A 12,525-nucleotide genomic window follows, 5' to 3' on the forward strand; every position below is an offset into this window, starting at 1 on the left:
GCAGAGGCAGCGTGGAGGACGACACAGAGATGATCAAGGCCACAACTTCCTCCCATAGAAGAACTAAGCCCCGCCCCGTGCCCCTTCTCTGCATTCTTACAACATAGAGCAGGGGCCCTGAAGGCTTAGCAAGAAGAGAATCAAGTTGGGCACAGCCCTGGAAGCACTGAGCACTAAAGCCACAAGTATAGCTTGTCCTGCTTTTTGGAACCCAATCCCAAAGTGGCTAATTGCTTTTGAAAGCTGAGGGGGAGCTTCCCTGCTTTTCTCTGATCCTCAGATATTGAGATCACTGTTAAATTTTTAAGAACTGTGAAATCGTTTTTCCCCTCTCACTAGTTTCTTATGATAAACTTGAACCGGACTTAATATTCCAGGATAGCCTCTTATATAAATGCCTATGCTCGAAAGGGATTGATTTGTCTTGGGAAAATATCTAAAATAAAATGGGTCATTATTTAATCAAATTTTAAAACCTAAAAAAGACATCTGAAGTGTGCCTTTAATTCATCTTACCATAATCTTGGAGATCAAAAGCAATAAGAGGAAAAAATACTGTTGGTGTCCATTTTTTTTAAGCTTTCACCTTAAATGTTCTCACTATGTCATCTCATTTTCAGCTGAGACCTATCATTAGGTAATGGACATCTTGAAAAGGAAGTGGTAGTTATAACGATCTACTCTAGCTCCATCAGGATCAGATGATTCCATGATAGATCTAAGGAATCCCATAGATAGAATTTACCTAGATTTTAGCAAAACATTTGGCATTTTTTCATGTAATTATTGGGAACATTGGTCCAAACATTCTGAAAAGCAATTTGGAAATTGCCCCCCAAAATTATCAAAAGTCATGCCCTTTGACCCAGAGATCCCAGTGCTGCACATAAACCCCAAGGAAGTCAAAGACCAAAAGAACCAACATACATCAAAATATTCATAATAGCGCTTTTTTGTGATAGGCAAAACTTAATTGTGGAATGCCTAAACAAACACTGGTTCATGAATGTAATGGAATATTAATTTGCTATAAGAAATAATGACAGTGAAGAAGTCAGAGAAGCATGGGAAAATTCATGTCAACTGGTATAGACCAAAGTAAGCAGAACCAGGAGTAACTATAACAGTATAAATCAGAACAACAACAACAACAAAACCTTTGGTAATTATAATGATCAAGCTGGGCTCCAAAGAAAGAGTGCATCTGCCTTCCTTGAAGGACAGTTGGGATGATGAGTATAGAGTATTACATATACTATCAAACTCCATTGATGTGTTTGATTAGTTTTGCTGAACTGACTTTTTTTTCCTTTATTATTCTTTGATACAAAGGATGGCAAACTGTACTATGGGGAAGTAGGAAAATATATTCAGAAATGAAAGTAACATAAAAATGAAAAAGATCCACAACAATTAAAAAATTCTTGTGAACAAGACAGAGACACGAGCTAGAGAAAAGTAGAATTAGATGAATTTGAAACTAGTGGGGTGGCTAGACCCAGTTAAATAAGCATTCATGGATAAAAGGGAGACTCTAATAGAGGGTCCTAGGGATCTGTGTTCTTTAACATTTTTATCAGTGATCTGGATAAAGGCATAGATAGCATGCTGGCTGTCAAAATCTAAATCTATCTCAGTAGCCTAGGATGTTGGGCCAAAACTGCAGAGATAAATGTAGTAAAGATAAAGGTAAGGTCGTGATTTGGGTTCCAAAAATCAACTTCACAAGTACAAAGATGGGCGAGGTGTGGCTAGGCAGCAAGTCTAAAAAGAAAAAAGAAGGCAATTCTGAAAAAAAGATCTTGGGGTTTTTCATTATGAGTGTGATCTCACAGCCCCAAAACCGAATTCGTTCATTATTAGGCTACATTCCCAAATGAGACCACATCTGGAGCATTGTAGACAGTTCATTTAAAACCACATATCGGGGAGAAATGTTAGAAAACTGGAGAACATCCAGACACCAGCAGCAATGGTGGAAGGCCTGAAATCTTGCCATGTGGAGATTGATTCTGGGAACTAAAAACATTTATCTCAGCACCTGGTAGCTTTTTTCGGGTATTTAGAGGGATGTCATGTAAAAGAGTGACTGGATTTGTTGGGTCAGGTCTCAGAAGGCAGAACTAGAAGCAATAAGCACATTTTAGCTTCTTGTGTAGAAGACTTTCCTAACAATTAGAACTATCTGAACTTGGAAGTGACTGCTTTGTGATGTAGTGGGTCCCCCCTACTGGTGGTTTGAAGCAAAGATTGTGTGATCACTTGACAGGCATGTGGTAGAGTGGATTCTTACTCAAGTATTTTTTTTTTTTTTTTTGGTCTAGATGGCTTGGGAAGTCCCTGACAACCCAGGCCGTCTGTGATTGCATAATACTTAGGCTCTCCTCAGATCCTCTCACTTTCCAGGATTCTTCTGTAATGAATGAACAAGGGCCTTCCCACTCCCTCACTGATATATACCTAACTGATTTGCAGCTAGCCCTTTGATCTAGGTTTTAGGCCTAAGGGCTAAACAAAGAATTACAAAACATCTGTGCTCCTTCTATTGTTGGTGGTTTTTGTTTTTTTTTAAATAAGTTTTATTGATGCCTTTTGTTTTTACATTATAGCCATTTCTGGAAAAAGCCCTGGGAACTGAACCTTCCCTCATGTAAAGAAAACAATTAGGCAAAAATACCCAATAGACTGTGTCTATCTGATGGGGTCCACAACATTCTAGCCTAGTGGTACTTGCCTCTCACCCAAATGACGAAAGATAGCTTATTTTCTCTTCTCCAAGATCATTATTGGTTTTAGCTGACCAGAGCTCTGCTCCCATTTGTGATTTTCTTTGTCCTAGACATGGTATATGTTTTAATTCTGGTTCTGCTTATTTTATCCTGCATCTGTTCATACACATCTTTCATTTTGTTCCATATTCTTTGCAATCATCATTTCCTGTTTCACAGTTCTCTTAACATACACATGCCACAATTTGTTCAGCTATCCTACAATCAGCAGGCACCTTCTTTGCTGCTCATTCTTTCTGCCACAAAAAAGTGATACTATTAATATTTTGGTGTGCATGTATTGGCCCTTGATTTCTGTGTTTTACCTCCTTGTAGCATACACCCAATGGTGGAATCCTTGCAGGGGTCACTTTTTTTGTATGTGTGCATACTTTTAAATTGATATAAAAAAGGATTGGACCAGTTCACACTTCTATCAACAGTATATTATTACTAACATGTCTGCCTTTCCAAAGTCTCTCTAATGTTGAATGTTTGAGGTTTTTCATAATTTTTGCTAATTGACAGGAGATGCAGTGAAATCTCGGAATTTTAATTTGTGTTTCTCTTGTTTGCGATTTGGAGCCATTTCCTATGGTGATTTATAATTTGCTTTGCTTCTTTTGAAAACTGTTCCTATCTTTTGGCCAATTATCCATTGGAAACAATTCTTGGTCATGCATGTTTGTCTCAACTCCTGCATTATCTTGGATGTCAGACTTTTATCAGTGACATTTGATAAAAAGATATTTTACCTATTCAACAGTTTATCTTATTTCTGTATGTATTGATTTTGTTCATGTAGAAACTTTAAAATTTTTTACTCTTTTATGATTAGTTCTATCCTTTGTTTGGTTAAAAATTCTTTCCCTAGCAATAGTTATAAATGGTTCTTCCTTCTGCTCTCATCTAATTTTTTTTTTACCATAACTTTTTAAAATAAAATTTTGACATCTTTTGGGTTTTTTTACAATACCAAAATTTCTCCCAGTATCCCATCCCCTGGCAGCTAGATGGTATATTACACAGAGCACTAGGCCTAGAGTAAGAAAGACCTGAGTTCAAATATAGCCTTCAACACTTACAACTGTGTGACTCTGGGCAAGTCACTTAACCTCTGCCTGCCTCAGTTTCTTCATCTGTAAATTGGAGACAATAATAGTACCTATTTGCCAGGATTGTTGTGAGGTTCAAATGAAATAATTGTAAAATGCTTAGCATAGCGTCTGTCACATAGTGGGTGCTTAATAAATGCACGTTTCCTTCCTTTTTCCCTCTTTCCTCTTCCAGAAAGTGATCTTATAAAAGAAAAGTGGGAAAAAGAGGCAAAACAATATATCCAAGAAGTCTAAAAATATATGCAACATCACACATCCATGGATCTCCCTCCTCTGCAAACAGATGGGGTGGGAGGGTCTTCTCGTGTTTCTTCTTTAGGGTCGTTCTTATTATTTGTAATTTTGCAACATTCATTTTTGATTCTTTTGTGCTGATTCTTTCCATTTAAATTGTTGTCATCATTTATGTTGTTTTCTTGGTTCTGCTTCCTTCATTATGCATCACTTCATGTGAATCTTCTCTGTATTCATCATATTCACCATCTCTTACAGCACAGTCATATTCCGGCATGACAGTTTGCTTAATCATTCCCCAGTGGGTGGGCAGATACTTTGTTTCCAATTCTTTACATACAAAGTACTGCTGTGGGGGGGGCTTCTTTTTTATCCACGACACTCTTGGCATATATGCCTAGTAGTTGAATCTTCAGGTTAAAGAGTATAGATGTGCAAATCACTTTAATGGCATAGCTCCCTATCCCTTTCCAGAGCGGTGAAGCTGACTCTGACTCGCAGCTCCACCAACAGTGCCCTGGTGTTCCTGTCTTCCCACACCCCTCCCACATTGACTATTCCCAGCTCTTGTCATCTTTGCCAGTTTGTTGGGCGAGAGGCAAAACTTGACGAGTATTTTGATTTTTATCTCTTATTATTAGTGATTTGGAGCCTTCTTTCATATGGTTGTTAATAGCTTGTTATTTTTTTGGAGATTTTTTCATATCCTTTGACCATTTATTGTGGAATGGCTTTTGGTTTGTGTGTGTATTTATATATGTATGTATGTATGTATATTTATATATTTAAAACATACATATACATATATACATACATGGTGGTTGTCTAGATAGATACCAAGCCTTTACCTGAGAAGTCTGATGCAAAAAATTATTTCTTCTTATTCAAGCTTCCCTTGTCCTACATGCATTCATTTTATTTGGACAGAAGCTTGTTGAATGTCTCAGAGATACCTCAAACTCAGCATGTCAGAAAGAAGTCATTATCTTTCTCTCTAAACTTTACCCTTCTACCAAATCTCTCCTTGTACCCCATGCAGTGAAAACTGAGCCTTGATGGAAACACAGGATTCTGATGAAATATAACGGGCAAGCATTTAATTAAGCCCTAAGTGTATGCTAAGCACGGGGTGGGGGGGGATGTGGATATATGTATATGCATGTGTATATATCTGTATATCTATATGTGCATGTATGTGTGTATATATATATATATATTTGTGTGTATAAATATGTGTATACACACATATACAGAAAGAAAGAGTACATGCCCTCAGAGTTCCCATTCTAATTGGGGGAGACATCACATCTCCCTAATGAGGGAGGTTTGTCCTCAGTGTAGAGGACGGGGATGGAGCATTTCATGGGAGAAAAAGCAAGGGGGCTAATTTGGCTAGACCACAAATCTAGGAAAGGAAGTAATGGGTAATAACATTGGAAAGGTAGATAGGGACCAGGTTGCACAGGTCTTCAAGTGCGAGGCAGAAATTGTATTCTCGAGGCAGTGGGGAGTTACTGGGATGTTCATGCCACAAACAGCATGTGTTCTGTGAAAATCACTTCTTCAGAGCTCTGGAAGATGGATTCGACATGGGGAAGACACAAGGCTCTTGCCATCAGCAAGGCAAGAGGGGGTGAAGGTCTCACTAGGGTAGTGACTGTGGGAGTAAAAGAAGGGATCAGATATGAGAGATGCTGTGAAGGGCGAAATGACAAGATTTGACAGCTGATTAGAGTTGCAGGGTAAGATAGAGTAAGGAGTCAAAGATAAGGGCAGAGTTGCAAACCTGGGAGACTTGAAAGAATGGTGACTCAAGAGAAACAGGGAGATTCCGAGGAACTGTGAATTTGGAAAGGAAAGATAGTGAATTCCACACTGGATATGTTGAGTATTCTGTTTGAAGTGCCCAGTAGGCAGTGGCTGATATGCTACTGGAACTCAAGAAAGAAATGAATCTACATCTAGGAGTTGTCTATGTACAAAGGGTCATTAGACCCATGAGAGCCGAGGAGGTCAGCAAATGAAAGAGTGGGGAGAAAGAAGGCCCAGGACAGGGTCCAGGCCTGTCCCTTCATCTGTCGCAGGTACAGAAGTGGATGAAGAGCCAGCAAAAGTAGCTGAGAAGGAGTTCCAGGAGAGAAGTGAGACCTGGATAGGATTCTGGGAATCAGTCAGCCAGGAGCCGATGCAGTCACCGAGAGAGTTAAGCTGGGGAGTACAAGGTGACATCAATACAGTGGCAGAAACTAAGGCAGTGAGTGTCAGAGACAGGGTCAGCCCCAGGTCTCCTGACTTTGGGGCCCTGGCTCTTTTCCAAGCCACACGGCCTGTCCTATAAAGAGGGAGCACAGATCACAGCACGAGGGGTTCTTGGACAAGTTACATCACTTCTCTTGGCCTCCATTTCTTCTTCATCTATTAAAAGATCATATTTGCATAATCTACAGTAACCAAGCAGTCATCAAACATTTATCATCAGAGAAATATTTGTAAACTGCAGTGCACTCTATAAATGTGTGATGCTAAGACATCTTTTTTTTTTTTTTAAGTTTGTGTCTCAGTGTTCTCTTGCTCTGTGGAATATTGGTAATTAACCTGTAGAACCAGAGGCAGTCACATGGAAGAAGAATGCAGCTGGCCAGGGAGGCCAGAGTCAGTGTGACCCAGGACACGCATTTCTAACTTCTCTGGGATTGTAAAATGAGATTAGACTAGACAGATGATCTTCAAACCTCCTTCCTACAGGGACTGTTCGTGGCCTTTCTTTGCCTCCTCAGTGCTTAGGGCAGTGTTTGATAGATAGTGCTTGTGGGCTGGCCAATTACATAGGCTTCAAAGTTTATGATTCTAAATCCAACCTAATAGTAGAAAAGGCTAATCTGAATTGGTGGAAATTAGTGATGCTAGAAATTCTGTGGACCATTTAGAGTCTGAAAATAATGTCCTATTGGGGCAGCTAGATGGCGCAGTGGATAGAGCACCAGCCCTGGATTCAGAAGGACCTGAGTTCAAATCCGGCCTCAGACACTTAATACACACTTATTAGCTGTGTGACCCTGGGCAAGTCACTTAACCCCAATTGCCTCACTAAAAAAATTTTAAAATTTTAAAAAATAATAATGTCCTATTCTTTGACCTTTTAAAAACACACTTGGATTTGTATTTGAAGCTCTGGTGCAGAAGATTTTTAATAAAGCAGCGTTCAATGGTAACTTGAACATTTTCTCTATCTTTACAAAATAGATTATGGAAATTAGAGTTTTTATGTTAAACTCCTGTCCTACTGCGTACAATAAAGGAGACATTTCTTCATATAAAAAAACCCAGGCTCTTATAAACACACACACACACACACACACACACACACACACACACTTTTTAGATAGGACTTTAAGATCTGGAAATGGTGAAGCATCTGGAGAAAAAAAGAACTTTTCTCTCATTCCAAATAACTTACTCAAGGAGGGTCAACAAGTGCTATTTTAAATATCATTTTCCTTGCATTGGCATTCTCTCCAAATGGATTACTTTGAAAATGTACTCTGCTCTAACTCCTGCTGTCACTGACCAGGACTCGGTAAGATGCACAGTTAGCTCTCAGATTTACAAAAATGAAGAACTTGAGAATGTGGTTGGAATTGTTTGGTGCAGTAAATCATGTGCTTTTCACGCACCCTATCTCACCGATGCAGTTGGACATGAGATAATCAGATTTTCACTCCCCACAAACAACAGTAATGCAAGGGCACTGGAGAGGCAAAAATGTTGCTCTCCCAGGACTCGTCAGAGACCAGGAGTTGCTTTGCTGCCTGTCTGATTTAAGTGGTTGTGGTCAGTCTGAGGAACCTGTGATATGATAAGATAGCATTCACAAGGTCATGTGGTTTACAAGCATCCAATCTTAAGACAGCAGCCTCTGAGCTCCCCAGGATGAAGGGGAGGGAGAGGAACAAGCCTTGCATGTTCAGAAGCTTATCTTGTGGTTCAGTGACATCAAGTATATTTTCTTTCTGAATATTCTGTCTATCAGGATTTAGATTCTTACTGCACATGTTGAACTTAGAAAGTTTGTGCCCTTAACCTGCGAAAAATACTACATTTTTGTCTCCAATCACTCTTTAATATAAAGAATGAATAATTTATTAAGTGCTTACTATGTGCAAAGAAAGCCCTGTGCTGAAAACTTAGGATACAGATAGAGAAGTGAGATGGTCTTTGCTCTGCAAGAGCTCCCAGTCTAATGGGGAGACCACCCCTAGGGAAGGACCTTGGGGTACAGCAGCAAAGCTGCATTGACCATTCGGTCATGCCTCTTCTTTAGTGGGGTTTTTTTTCCCAGTGATAAAATCAAATCAGAAAAGAATATGAATAAATAATTACTAAAGCTTTTATCCCAAATATTTTCTGATGATTAAAATAATCATTTCTGTTGTGTCTCATATCTTTATCTCTGGCCATTCAAAATTTGACACCAATAGGTAGTCATACTAGTATTACTGTTGGAGATAAACCAGATACAAGATGTCAGTGGACAGCTCAAATGAGTATTGTTTGGGGTTTGGGGTTTGGGGTTTTGTTTTTGGTTTTTGTTGTTGTTGTTGTTTGCTTTAAAAGATTGCCTAAGATTTTAGAATGCCTTTCTTTTTAAAATAAGATAATTCTCACATGGCCAAGTAGATGAGGGCACTCTTTCGTGAATACTGAGAGATGGGCCCATTACCTGTTTTTCTCTAGGTGATAAAGGTAGTACTCTTGCCTGGAAAACATGTAAAAAAAAAATCTTCATTTTTCTAGAGCACCGTGCGGATGCCAGGGGTTGAGTCCCACTTAGACTAAAAGTAATAAAGAAACTGGGCCTTTACATCTCACACAGTCTTTACACTCTCTGCAATCCATAGAAATTTAGTTTTGTGTGTAGAGCTGAATTCAGGAGTGAGCCTCATCACATGCTGTCATCAAAAAGATGGTGCTCTTCCAATGGTTGGACGTGAGAAGCTCACCTAGACATGGTGCCAAATGGGACTGAAGTGGGTAATGATACCTTGGGTTTGTCAACTTCCAATTCCTGCTTTGCCACTCTGAAGCAGATCTCTGAGAATCCATGCATTGCACATTATGTTTTGCAGCATATTTTTACAGCTGTTTTGTCATTTGATCATTAGGACAAGTATCATCAATAAAATAACCAGCACATACTTTGAGTAACTACTGTGCACATGGTACAGCCCCAGGAACTGGGGGAGATAAGGAGAGGGACAAGACATTTCATCCCCCAAGGACAAGGAATGGACTGGACTGGACAAGCATTTTTTTAAGCATTCAGTGTGTTTTAAGTAAGCAGTATAATAAAAGCCAGGGATACAACGTCCTGACATTAAAAGAAGTTTGATTCTCCTGAAAGGAGATGACCCACACAAGAGAGCACAGCCACAGGGTTGTTGGAAAGGCTAGCCTCCTGTGATCTTTTGATCCAAGTGAATATGAGCGGTCCTGTCTCTGACTCCTGGGAAGGGAGTATTAGGCCCAAGGATCCGGGTGGAGAAAACTTCTGGGTTACCTCTGGCTGTCGTGGGTATTGGGGAGGAGAGTGATTAAGAATTGAGGGGGTCCATGGCCTAGTGGGAATTAGGCCGAGGGAAGAGATCTCTGAAACTTGTTCCTTCTGGCCCCTGGAGGGAAAAAATAACAACAACAACAACAAAATTGGCAATAGGCTAATTTGAGAGTTTACATTTATGAAAGTCCAGGGGAAATAATGTGATTAGATGGAAATGAAAGAGTATATTCATGGAAACTCAGCATACAGGGAAGGGGGTGACAAGGATAGAACTGTCCTGTTACTAAATTAGTAGAATCAAGAATAATAGTACGGTAGGTGAGTCCTTGCCACATCAGTCATAGTACCTTGTGGTCACTTATCTTAAAAATATCCTCCCTGGAACTAGTCTAGAGTTATGGGCAGAGGATGATCCTCACATCTTTGTAGTGTAGTTAAGAGTATGCTGGACCAGGGGCAGCTAGGTGGCACAGTGGATAAAGCAGGACCTGAGGAGGACCTGAATTCAAATCTGGCCTCCGACACTTGACATTTACTAGCTGTGTGACCCTGGGCAAGTCACTTAACCTTCATTGCCCCACAAAAAAAAAAAAAAGAGTATGCTAGACCAGAAGACCTGAGTTCAGATCCCCCTCAGGTATTTTCTTGACTGTGAACAAGTTGCTTAATCTGAGTTTCCATCTCCATCAAATAGGAATAGTAATAGCACCCACTTCAAAGTATGTTGTAAACCTTGGAGCACTATAAACTTTATAATAAGATGACACTGACACCGTTTGCTTTTTAAATGTGGTTGGTTTTATGGTAATAAATAAATCCAGTTACAAATAGAGGTTGTTATATGGCATATTTTATTTATTTAATTAAAATATTTTAAATTATTTTAAAATTTCCACAAGCTAGGGGCAGCTAGGTGGCGCAATGAGCACCGGCCCTGGAGTCAGGAGTACCTGAGTTCAAATCCGGCCTCAGACACTTGACACTTACTAGCTGTGTGACCCTGGGCAAGTCACTTAATCCCAATTGCCTCACCAAAAAAACAAAACAAAACAAAATTTCCACAAACTGTTGTGCTAATATTTAATAGACAGACACCTTGTCAGTGTTCACTCTAAGTAGGTAAAGGGTTCACATTGGCTGATGGATGCTACTTGAATTTTTCCTAATTTTTTCAACTAAAACAAAGTCAAATCAGATGAAATCTATGTAGCCTTTGATGTCATTCTGAGTGAAAGAAATGTGAAGTGATTTATTTCCTGTAATTGGTCGTAAATTTACATATATATGTTTATATATATTCCTAGCCTCAGAACCACTTTGTGCCTTCTGAATAATGAAGGTTTCAATTGCTTTTATGTGTCAGCTAGCAGGAAGAGGGTCCATGATCACAGTATTTCATTTGTCCAAATGATTTTAGTTGGGTGTTTTGGGAGGGGGGAAAAAAACCTTTCAAAATCCCCTTTTGTTAGTTCCCTCCCCCTATCATTTTAAAGATTCTAAGTAGCTTTAGACTCCAGTTCTTTAGGGGCTTTGGGAATTAAGGTATTTAGAATACTTCTCTCCTACTCCAGAAAACCCTGATTTTTAAAAAATAGACTTGTGCATGTACTTTTATACATAACTTGTAAAAATTCTTTATAAAGGAATCATAGTTTGTATTTCTCAGATGTGTCTTGTCAGACTTTCTGGTGGCTAAACCAGGTTGAAATGTAAAAACATTTCTTAGTACAAACATTTTTAAAATTATTACTTCAATCATACTTTTGCTACAGTTTTTTAGAGCTTAATTAGACTACATAGCTGTAGCTTTTGTCTGTGTAGGGAGTGTAATGTTCAAAAAGTCATGACCTCCCATTGATCGCTTTTATTGGTTTCCTGTTCTGATTCACTGGAAACCTTTTGGTCTGAATGCTTACTGCTGGTTTTAATCTGTCACGTTTACAATACAGTTTCTGGAGAAGCTGATAATAGAGCACAAATTTAGCATTTCATTTCCTATTCACATTTTGGTTTTTGAGAACTGAAAAGTCTAAAGTGTGGGGGGGTCTAAAATGGGTTCTTAAGAACCCAACATAATTGACTGACCAAAATCTGTTGGGTTTTTTGGAGGGGAACCCATGAAGTCTCAAATTTAGAATTTCAGGTTTAAACAATAGAAGTGAAATAAGCTGTCAGATGGAAATCATGTTTCTTGTTTCAAATATTGTTTAGGAATTTATAGGAACATTCAAAGTGTATCTCTTAAATTTCAAAAGCTGTAACATGATGTTTTGAAGGGATTGAGAAGATGTAGAACCCAGATGTACTGATGTGTGCTTTATAATCTCATATGAGTCAATCTTGGAAATTTACTGCAACTGTTCACTTGGTATCACGTGACGCACTTCTATGGTTTATACCCTGTCTAGTATGATCAGAGTTCGTTTGGTTAGGGGTTTTTTTCTCTGTGTGGATGACTTTTTTCCACTTTGTTGTGGATTGATTGTCTTTCAAAATACCCAATTTAGGCCTTCCTCTTGTTCTTTTGAATCTCAAGAATTGTTAGTCTTCAGCACAATTCTGTTACCCTTAGTTGTTAAATCTGGTGAGGGAGATAATACATTACTTTGGTTTCACTCTTTCTGCTTTGTCTTCGTAATTAAGTTTAAAATCATCCCTGAACTCTTAAAACTCAAAGTTGCCATTACCCTGTAATATATTAAAAGGAAGTAGACAATTAACTGTACTGAAACCAGTCTGGATGTCCCCCTCGATTGATAGAAGGGAAAAAAACCTCCTGCTCCCAAAGGGCACAGTCTCAGCACAGATTTGGGACTATGAATTTTGGTCAAGAACTTGTATTGAGAAC

General features: G+C 38.9%; 1 protein-coding gene across 9 annotated transcripts in view; it reads left to right on the forward strand.

Annotated features, from left to right (window-relative positions):
• The window catches only part of EVI5 (ecotropic viral integration site 5), a 251,225-nt gene that overhangs the window by 199,320 nt on the left and 39,380 nt on the right, over positions 1-12,525 (forward strand). The gene's annotated exons all lie outside the window — the stretch shown is intronic.

Source organism: Dromiciops gliroides, chromosome 4 (assembly GCF_019393635.1).
Source record: "Dromiciops gliroides isolate mDroGli1 chromosome 4, mDroGli1.pri, whole genome shotgun sequence".
NCBI lineage: Eukaryota > Metazoa > Chordata > Mammalia > Microbiotheria > Microbiotheriidae > Dromiciops > Dromiciops gliroides.